Below are 9,572 nucleotides of genomic sequence, written 5' to 3'. Positions count from 1 at the left end.
AGCTCTTAGAATTTTATCATTCAGTTACACTCACCCCCTAGTGAAAGATGAAGTGATTTTCTTCACACTCTGTCTCAGCTTTTTCTCCTAAACCTATCAAAAAACATGCTAAGTTGTGTTATTTGTTCTGATTCTGAACTATGTTACATGGGTACCTTCTGACTGCAATCATATACCATCAACTGAGCATTTGAACCAAACCACTGAAACACAATTCAGATGAAAATCGTTAATGTTAAGATGCAAGATTCCTCTGCTGTGTCCCAGGAGCTTCAAGGTTCCCCTTAGTCAGCACACTGAAATATTGTGCATTTCCATGATTTTCTTTTTACAAATTCTCATGACAAAATAAAAAGTTGCCGTTGCACTGTGCAATACAGTGGTCATTTCAGCATTAATTTCTTCTTTAGCAAGTACATTTCACACCAGTATTTGTTTTCTTTCTTCTACCTATTAAATTTTGATATTAGTAATTAATTTTTATGAGTAATAAAATCAGATCTCCCCTAATATTTAACACTCTCCTGTTAATATAAAATACATATTCTCAACAGCTTTTGAATACCACTGCCATGAGCACAGTAAGTCTCCTTTGTTATACAGGTTATTGTCAAGCAGTAAAGTATAATGAGACTAAACTTGAAATTAATTATATAAATAGCCAAGCAGCAGATTTTTAATTAACTTGTTGCAGAATTGATAAATAAGCAGGGAGGTCCATATATTGATTAAAGTTATCTGCTACTATCCTGACAAGACAAGCTAGAACTGGAATTATTTTGCCCAAGATAACAACTTCCCATCCAGTCAAACAGTGTGAAACAGATACTACCACGTGTATCACAAACTGACGTTTTCGCTGAAGCCCAGTAGCTGTGCCATAGAGAATGTCAAGCACTCAGTGGCTCTGCTATTATCAGAATATTTTTTCCACTGCTCTTTTGAATCTTCAGACCAGACCACTTGGTACAAGAAGTAAACGTATGCATATAGAAAAAAACAATATAAGACATACTGGTGATGTAAGCAGGCCCAAGCAGTCGTGATGGCTGCAACTGAGCACACGTAACACCATCAATTCATGGAATAATCATGGAACTGTTGAGGTGGGAAAAGATCTTTAAATCATTGAGTCAACCTGTAAACTTAACACTTCCAGGTCCACTATTAAACAATGTCCATAAACACTACATCTTCATGTCGTTTAAGTTCCTCCAGGGATGGTGATTCCACCACTTCTCTGGGCAGCCTATTCAAAAGCTTGATAACCTTAAAAACTTTCAGTGAAGAAAGTTTTCCTAATATTCAATCTAAACCACCCCTCACACAACTTGAGGCCATTTCATCTCATCAAGTATTAGGCATGTTACTTGGGAGGAGAGACCAAAACCCACCTCACCACAACCTCCTTACAGGCAATTGTGAGAGTGATAAAGTCTCTCCTGAGCCTCCTTTTCTCCAGGCTAAACACCCCCATCTCCCTCAGCTTTTTGTCATCAGACTCATTTGCCAGACCCTTCACCAAGCTCCATTGCCCTTCTCTGGATTCGTTCCCACACCTCAATGTCTTCCTTGTAGTGAGGAGCCCTAAACTGAACTCAGTACTTGAGGTGCAACCGCACCCATGCTGGGTACAGGGGAACAATCACTGCCCTGGTCCTGCTGGCCACATTATTCCTGATGTGGGCAAGGATGCTACTGGCCTTCTCAGCCACCTGGGCACACACAAGCTCATGTTCATCTGCTGCCAACAAGCACCCCCAGGTCCTTTTCCACTGGGCAGCTTTCCAGCCACTCTACTCCCAGTCTGTAGCACTGCCTGGAGCTGTAATTGTAATTCATTAAGATTCATCACAGTTAAACAAAATTTGATTAATTCAGTGTTTCCCACCATGAGTTGCAGAAGTCCAATCTTGGACATCTTGAAAAACAGACCACCTTTCATTCACATTGGAGAGAAGTTATTATAACATCGGTCCCACTGATGGCAGTAGCATTCACTATGACTAACTCACTGTCAGTGTGATCCTCAAAGAGCAGAGGGAGCAATATTCATTCCATTTGTTTACCATGTGGTAAATCGTGCTCCCAACAAACAGACCTATCAAGTCATGATAGGTCTTGACCAATCAGGACATCAGCAGTAAAAAATAAAATGTGCAATTTGAGATAGACTTAGGAAGAAACTGTTTCTATTTCTTTAAAGAAACAGGTTTTGGGGGTCTTGAAGTAAAGCTATGGGAAGACACACTTTCCACTGAATTTAAACCTTTTCACGCCCAAGAGCCCTGAATTTGGGTATTAACTGTCAGATACACTTCCAGATATATTATCAAAGCTTACTGCAATTTTCCAAGGGAGGAATTACACTCTTTTAAGTAACAGCAATATCTGCCATGATGATAGTAAACATCTCTCCATACAGCCTGATGGCAGCACTAGTACAGCTCAGAAACCCAAATGTTAGAGAAGAGGCCTGAGCAGGGCACTTAGCACAGTATCTTCTCCAAGCCTTAGACTGAGATAACCAGGCATGGGTCAAACTAACCCTTTGGTGGCCAATGCTCCCCTGCCAGTGACCTGTGCCTCACTGCAAATGGTGCAGACTGAGCTTGCACCCTTTTTCCTGATACTACTCTTCAACTTCTTGAGGCCCATTGCTTGAACTTCTTGTGTTCAGTTAATTCTTGTGTTCAGATTGAGACAGGTGCTCCTATTCCACAGTTTTATTTGAAGTAACCCACAATATTTATTGCGAGGCCACTATAGCACATTAAATCTTTAAATTCAATGACACAATGATTCCGGTTTGATTCAGTGAAGTGACTTTACCCTAAAGAGACATATATATAAACAATAAAGGATTTAACAATGGTGTGCACTTAAGTAGCACGTAAAATGAAATGAGCTTTTTATAATTAATGACTGTATGACAGGCGCTAAAATATAATTGTTCATTTAGCAGCCTTCCTTAAAGAGTGAGGCACTTGTGAATCCAGCTTTTACCCTGATTCTATACAGCCAAGCATCTGTGCCCACATCACATTTGTCAGTAAATTCAGTCACAAATACAAATTTTTTTCACTTGAAGCAATACAATTTAATTATATCTTTATCCAGATTAGTTATTTGAATTCTTCCATTATACTCTTCGACCTTTAGGAAATTATTCTTTTAGTGATATGTTACAGACCAGCTCATATGCCACAGTAAAAAAAACATTTCACAAAAACATATAGCCTAAGGAAAATGTCATGGGCTACTCAGGTCAATTCTGCTAAGGCTGTTTGGTGCGATCATTTTTAGAAAAGAAAATACAGGGAAGACCAAGGAAATGCCAGGAACAGGTCTATATAAAACCATGTTGTTTTCTATTTCTGATAATATCTGTCTTTCATATCCCTGTGGAAATTATTGTTTTTGTGATTTGGATTTTTCTGGTTTAGGGAACCATATCTTCAGGGGGTGGTTCATGGGGCATTCAGTTACTGTGCTGTGCAGAAGCTCATGTTACATATCCATGGAGGAATAGTGATCTGGGATAATGATGAACTAGGCTTCCAAGTGGCTCAGGGTATCAAAAGCAAGAAACGTGACTGCAAGAAGGGAGCCACTGATAACTCACAGACCTGCAGCTTTTTGGAAACACCAGGAATTATTGCAGATTTAAATAATGCTTCATTGGTCTCTTCCAGCAACGGCTGCCAGCCATGAGGAAATAAGACAGAAAGTAGATTTAATTCTTAGAATAACTGGTTCTGAGGCACTTTACATCTCAGCATTTTTCTGTTAGATCAAGTAATGACACTAACTATGAAACTGTATTTGCAGATGCTGAAGAAAATTGCATTCCATCTAAAACTGAAAATTCTAAAACTGCAAACACATATTCTTGAAAAGAATAAGATGGGGAAGACCCAAACACTCATTAACACAAACATGCAGTCCGGCTCCCTGAAAACAAAAATAAAACCAAACAAAACACGATGATGATCTGGGACAAGTGTCCCAGAACAATATGACTGAAAGACTGTATTTGCTCTTCACAAATTTTATTTCCAAAAAAAGAACATTTTGTGTTTCAGTTTGGCATTGTAAACACTAAAAAGGGTACAAAACCTTTCAAGAACAGCACTGTGATAGACATGCAAAGCTCAAAATGGGATACAAAAACAGTGCTTTGCAACCAAGAGAAATAATGCAAGCCAAGACAATGATCAGCATTTGGAAAGAGACGCATGAACTGCAGAAGTCAGATCACTATGTCAGTTTTCACAAGTGCTAGCAGAGATCATATCTCCCAGCACGATATTTTATTAGTTTTCATAACAGCAGGACACTTCACTATTGTTCAAGTTTGTGATCACCTCCCAGATCCTTTTCTGTGGTATTGCAATGTCGCAAGTTTAACCCCATCATATGTTTGCACAGCTGATTACTATCGTATGAATGGGATAAAGGATTGGCAATTTTACTGCATTTTAGGACAAGTAAGTATCACTTTGAATTCTAACTTGTCTCTCCCTGTATTTGCAGGTTTTGCTATAAGTTAATATTATTCCAAATTAAAGAACAAAAATACAGCCATGTCAGAGGTCTTCAGAGCTGTGGAAACACCCTTGCATTTGTATTCTGACAAAAAACCTTTGATAATTCTCTGCAAAATATAATTTACAGCCAGTGTATGATTCTTAGAAAGTTGATCTGAGCCCTAAAAGCAATTATATGGATATGTTTCTCAAGAATCAGAGAAAAAAGGTGTGATGAAGCAAGCCACTGTATTCATTCAGTGACCACAGCTGGGGAAAAACTATGTCTGAAAGGAAAAGCCACCACACAGCAAAAAAATCACACTTACAATCTAGTTTCAACCAACTAGTATCAAAAGCATACCTTCAAATTTGCAAGAAAATATTCTTCTACTGGCAACTATTTTAAGGAATGATCCTTCCTTAGACTCTATCTAAATTGATGTTTACAACTATATTTTAAATATACATTGGATATTTCCCCAACTAAAAAGCTACCTTGGTAACTACACACATCATGAGTAGTGAGTACACTATCCTCACGGTTTTTGTTACAGAAATCTGAAGCTATGACATTGAAGTGACATCTGAATGCATACTAGGCAGCTTCAATTTTTACTTACAGAAATTTAGCTTGTTACTGCTAATACTGTGCAAAGCCTTGCACACTTATGCCATATTGATGGTGGAAGCTGATCACTTCATAGAACATCCTTTGTTAAGTGAAGTGAGTGGCATTTAAAGTAGATTAATGGCAAAAATAACCTGGTTATTTTTCCTTTTTATACAAGTGTAAACAGCGTGGACTCACAGGTAAGGCTCTGGGTTGTGACCCAAGAGTCCTGAGCTTTTTGTGAGTCCATTGACTGATATTGGACAGGTCACTTTCAACTGAGACTGCCTCAGTTCATCACTGAGAGCTGGTGAAATTTTTTCCCTTCAAAAGCTGTTTCACTTTATGGACTAAAAGTCCTTGCAAGCGCTAAGTATTCTTTCTACCTTTGTTTCTTTTCCTGTATCAAGCAAACTTTCATTTCAGTGACTTGGTAAAAACAACGGTTTCTTTTAAAACCCCTTTCCTATGCAGTCATATCTAGTAGTATCTTTTTTTGTCCCTGTTATATAGCAGGTGCCCTAGTTTCAAACAGATTTTGTTAATTTGTGGATATGTAATTTGCTACTTCTTACTAGCATTTGCCACACATTCAGTATGGTACAAGCTTTAAGGAACTGCTTTAAAGTGACAAAAAGTAAATATGTACTGGTTCTCAAGATTTCTGCCCTGTTACAAAACCATACTTACTATTTGAAATACTGCAGTGATTTCCTGCTGGTACTTTGCTCCAAGAATATCATGAGCTGTGCAGGTGGTTTCTGTCACACTGTCATTCATATTTTTGACAGATTTTGAGTCTGCATAATATTCCCTGATAAACTTCTTAATGTTATCTGTGCCAAGAAAGGAAAACTTACGTTCTGCCAGCTTGCTGACAAACCCTATTGATGATATCAGACACTTGCTCAGTCAGTAATGCAAATAAACCTTCAAATCACAGTGAGAAATACTAAAGAACCTTGAAAAATGCCAGTATACTTGACCAGTCTGACTCATTAAACCATAGGGATACATGTAATTTGTTGCATATACATAATCTTAATTTTAACTAAAAAACTTCTTTAGTCCAATCTGGAATTCAGCAAACCTACTTACCCATTTTCATCAACACAATGCAATCTTTCAAGTTAAGCAACATTATAATGCTAGAACAGCATCCCCTTAAGTTGCAGACACAAAACTAAAGCAGGTTGTCCTGTTTCTGCTTCTTAAAGGATTCTTCACTGGCATCTTTTACTGAGGGAAGAGTAAGGAGAAAGAGTACTGGTATTTCCCAAGTCAGCTTCATACAGGTTTCCTGAGGGAGTCAAAGATAACGGTTCTGTATTCTAAAGATTATGTTGTTCTGATTCTGAACTATGTTACATGGGTACCTTCTGACTGCAATCATATACCATCAACTGAGCATTTGAACCAAACCACTGAAACACAATTCAGATGAAAATCGTTAATGTTAAGATGCAAGATTCCTCTGTTGTGTCCCAGGAGCTTCAAGGTTCCCCTTAGTCAGCACACTGAAATATTGTGCATTTCCATGATTTACTTTTTACAAATTCTCATGGCAAAAATAAAAGGTTGCCATTACACTGTGCAATACAGTGGTCATTTTGACATTAATTTCTTTGACAAGTACGTCTCACAGCAGTATTTGGTGATGATATAAGTTGTTGGCACTCTTCCCACCTACCTAATTACTCTAATGTAAATCTAAAAGGAAATCTACATCCATATCCAGCCCTTTTTGATACCATTAAATTTTAAAAGGTAAACCCAAGATTCTAAATTGAATATCACAATACACAAATAAATATCCATTTATTTTCCTGATGTAAAAGTACTGAAATGTCTACACTTTTACACAGTTCTCTTAGACAATATATTCACTCATTCTAAAGCTGAAAGCTACTTTGAAATGCTGTTTTGTCCTAACGTAGCTAATCAGCAACTGGGCAGAGTGATAGGAGGAATGTAGATAATGTCAGCTGTGGCCATTCTACAGTTATTACTTCTGGAGATTTTTAGGTCTTTTCCCTCCCTTACTACTTCCACTGAAGTAATTTCCTCCTCCCTTTCCACCATTCTTAATATTTTTTTTGTTACACACCATTGGATTCCTCCATTTTTAGTAGCATTCCAGGATGAGTTATGTTTTGGGAAGGCTTTGATCCTAACACACAACAACACAAGGTTACTGGAGAGACCTTCAGCTAGAGTTGAATGCCAGAGGACTAGGGGAATAAAGGCAGCTCTTTGCACCAACTCCCCTGGTTACGAACAGAGCTTAGGCTGCATGCAAAAATAAATGCTGAAATACTTATTAATAGCATTTATTTGTTAGGTAAAGACTTTTCACTAACACAGCAATCATTCGTAACAATTTGGAAAAAATTTTCTGTACCGTAAAATTTTTAAACCATGTATTTTAAACATTTGTTTGCTGTGATACTACCCAAATTTCCCAGTGATAGATAAAGACATCAGTGTGTAGTTGCTATACAAACAGAACAAAAAAGCTCATTGCTACCCCAAAGATCTCACAACATATGTTAAGTGAGAAATGAGTACACTGATGTTACCAAGACTGATTTTTGTTTTAGACTTTCAGCAGTGACTGGGAAGAATGCATCCCACAGTGGTTTACTTATAGGCAGAATCAATTATGCTTTGAGTCATTTTCATAAGGTTCAAAATACAGAGAAATTACAACTATACCTTGTCAAAATAAGATCTTTGGTTACAGATAATTACCAGGGAGCATCTATAGGAGTGAAGCTACAAGTGATTTGCTTAAACTGTATTAAAAAAGTACATGCCCCAGTCTAGACAATGAATAAATGCCCAGATAAGAGGTGGAACTGGTTTCGAATTTGAGCAGTCAGCTTCCAACACCGATGAACAATAGCTAAAACAGTTAAAATACTTTCCTTTGTATAGCCAGCACCGTAAACCCAACATATTCCATCTTTACACAGTTGTGACACGTTTCTTGCAGGCCAAGCTAAAGGAAGGCAGCTCTGAGAGTCCTGGAGATCAGCATAATTTCCTGTTTAAAGCACACACCTGTGATGCTCCAATTTTTTTTTTAGTTGATTCAGTTGAAACAATAACTTTTGGAACTTACAGTAACATTTAGCACATCTTTAAAGGGTGCAAGTAGATAGAGATTGGTGACTGCAGTGATAATTACACTTGCCAGGAAGTGATGAATCATTTCATATACTTTTGCTGGTCTTATTTTAAAACTAAGAACTTGGCACTTTTCCTTTTTTCATTTTGGCATATGCCCAAAAAGCTGCAGCATTTTTTTCCAGACCAAGGGTTAAAACAGACACACAGAAAAATGAGACTCTGCTTAAACTGCCAGACTGTTAAACTCTCCACACTGGTATGGGGAGAAAACTGGGGAAAAAGCACTAGAAAAAAACTGCAGAACAAGAACTGTGAGGAGTTTTAAGCTATGAGATATGACGAAAGATCTGCAGAAACCCAGGTACATGTAAATGGACCTAAGAGGAGTAGAATGGGTAAGAAGACAACGAGTTGCATTTATTTCTTGTGACAAATGGATGCTTCAGTAAAATAATTAGTGTTATGTCCATTATCCAAGAAGACTCCTGTAATGGTGGAATTTATTGGCATCACATATTGAGGCAAGACTATCAAAAGTCTCTATAAAGTCCTCTGCTTAGTTTCCATCAAAGGTTCAGGTCTAGGCACTTAAACACCCTAATTACTTCCTAGAAATTCAAACTTCATTTCTCTATTTTTCCTGAGATTTCATTAACAACCATCAGTCACTCCTGAGCATAGTTTCTTATGTCCTGCACACAACTGTGCTCTTCACTGAGGTAGACCAAGAGAAGAATGTTTAGAAACTTTGACTTAGAACAGTTAAATGGAAGCAAAGGACCATTTTCTATTACATTCAATAAGTGCATTAATGGATACATAAAATCAGCACTATCTTTTAGAAAGGCATAAGATATAAGAAATACTTCCATCTCCATGCTTTTTTTGAAAGCCTTTGGGCACTGAGGATCACATGAACACTGAGAGATGCCATGGGAAAATTTGGTTTAAAAATTTTCACACTCATGTTCTGCAATTGCCACTGAAAAGAAGATCTCTAAGGGCTTAAAATAGCAGGCAGCATTGATTCATATTTTCATGCACTGGTCTAAGAGGAGATCAGAAATTTTAAGCATCTGCTCCTGACCCTGACACAAACACAACCCCCACTCCCCCCCTCCAAAATTATAATAAAAAATTTCCTTTAAAAGAGTCTGTTTGGAGTAGCAGCAAATGCTAAATAAAATGAGTACTGGCAGCCCATACATTCACATATGAATTCCCCAAACATCTTGCCTTTAAGTTCTGGTTTGGTTTTCTTTTCTGATTATCAGTATTCTGCATTTCATCACATATAT

This window comes from Coloeus monedula (genome assembly GCF_965178545.1).
Source record: "Coloeus monedula genome assembly, chromosome: 7".
Lineage (NCBI taxonomy): Eukaryota > Metazoa > Chordata > Aves > Passeriformes > Corvidae > Coloeus > Coloeus monedula.
This window is presented reverse-complemented; position numbering follows the sequence as displayed.